Source organism: Macadamia integrifolia, chromosome 10 (genome assembly GCF_013358625.1).
Source record: "Macadamia integrifolia cultivar HAES 741 chromosome 10, SCU_Mint_v3, whole genome shotgun sequence".
Classification (NCBI taxonomy): domain Eukaryota; kingdom Viridiplantae; phylum Streptophyta; class Magnoliopsida; order Proteales; family Proteaceae; genus Macadamia; species Macadamia integrifolia.
Genome location: NC_056566.1, coordinates 33350754 through 33352379, shown reverse-complemented (window position 1 = coordinate 33352379; position 1626 = coordinate 33350754). Strand labels below are relative to the sequence as shown.

At 34.6% G+C, this 1626-nt stretch overlaps 1 long non-coding RNA gene across 1 annotated transcript in view; it reads left to right on the top strand.

Annotated features, from left to right (window-relative positions):
• LOC122090576 overlaps positions 1 to 448 on the top strand; it is a 5976-nt gene extending 5528 nt beyond the window's left edge. The window contains exon 4 of the long non-coding RNA XR_006143676.1: positions 341 to 448. This is a non-coding gene — a long non-coding RNA (uncharacterized LOC122090576). The remainder of the gene's footprint in view (positions 1 to 340) is intronic.
• Positions 449 to 1626: the final 1178 nt, after the last annotated feature.

The window sequence follows — 1626 nt, the reverse complement described above, 5'->3', positions numbered from 1 at the left end:
ATTTCTCTGATTAATTATTGCTTGTCTTGTGTATGGCATAAATTTATTTATAATATAATTCAATTAAGTATGTGGGAGTCAAGGTTCTTAAGGTGCCTACTTATTGTCTCTTTGGTGAAAAAACTAGGTGAAAAACCTTCATTGGGAACTTTGGGGGTATCTGTTGCATTGCATATTTACAGATGGTTTCTTGCTATTTCTTTGTTGTGCTCTCCTTGTTGTCTTTTATTGGGGTGCCCTGTTGTATTGTGTCTTTACAGATGAATGTGTTTAGTATATATCTACAAATATTTCAAATGGGTCTTTGATTTGTATCTTTAAATTTGAAATGGTGTTATAGGTGGGGAAAAAAATCTCAGACCTTATTCGAGATTCAGGCAACCAGACGTCTGGTTCAGAGCAGGGCAGGTGGCAAACAGAACTTACCCAAGTAGCAATAGAGTTGAATGAGGTAAGCATCAGGAGGCCCTACATTCAGATTTCCAATTTTGTGTGTTTATGTGTAGAAACAAAATCTGAGCATTCACATGCCTTAATAAATTGATATCCCAACTTCTTTTTTAGGGTATAAGGCAATTGCATTTCACTTTACCCATTTCTTGAATTTTGTTATGGAAATGGAAGTTTTTTTGCACTGCGTTATGTACTTTCCATCTTATATGTGGGCTATGATTTGAGGTCTTATACAAATTGAAACTGAATTAAAACCGAATAATTTTCTTAACATCAAAACCGAATCATATTGAATTGATTCAGTTTATTCGGTCCATGCATGGTCTCATTAATTCAGTTCAAATTCGATTTAAGTGGACTAATTTCTGCCTTACTTAAATTAATGTTTATTGTCAATGAATAGTAATGGTCAATTCTGGCTATTATGTTTTTCTTCAAATGGGAATGATTCTTTGTTCTCTGTTGATATTTTGATTATGTGCCAATAGTACCATGTACTACACTATGTAGAATTGGTGTTTATAACTTAAGTATTGTAAAGCACCGATTTGTAACTGAATCTTCTATATAACACCAATTTATTATTTGTTTAATTTGAATGTATATTTACTTTTACAATGGAGTTTGATGACGGCTACAAGAGGCAAAGGAAAATTATAATATCTGCGGCGACTGCTGTTGTTATAGCAGTAGACCAGTATATAAAAAAATATTTGAAGAAAGAGCCATACCGTTGTGAACCCCTACGCGGTATTATTGAAACAGAGAGAATTATTGATCACACTGATAAAACCTGTCGAGAACAAATAAGGTTAAGCAAGAGGGATTTTTTCAGTTTAAGTCATTTGATTAGGGAGATGGGTCTATTGAGGGATAGCAGATCTGTGCAAGTGAATGAACAACTAGTTATGTTTCTACAGACAGTAGGACACAATGTTAAAAATCGCGTCATTGCATACAAGTTTGGACATTCTTGTGAGACTGTAAGTAGGTACTTTAACTTTGTATTGGGAGCAATCATTAAATTGTACCCGATACTATTGAAACCTCCAAGTTTCGCAGTGCATCATCGAATAACAAGTAATGAAGGAAGATTTTACCCTTATTTTAAGGACTGCATCGGAGCCATAGATGGATCCCATATCCCTACGTGGGTGCATCTAAGCGACCATC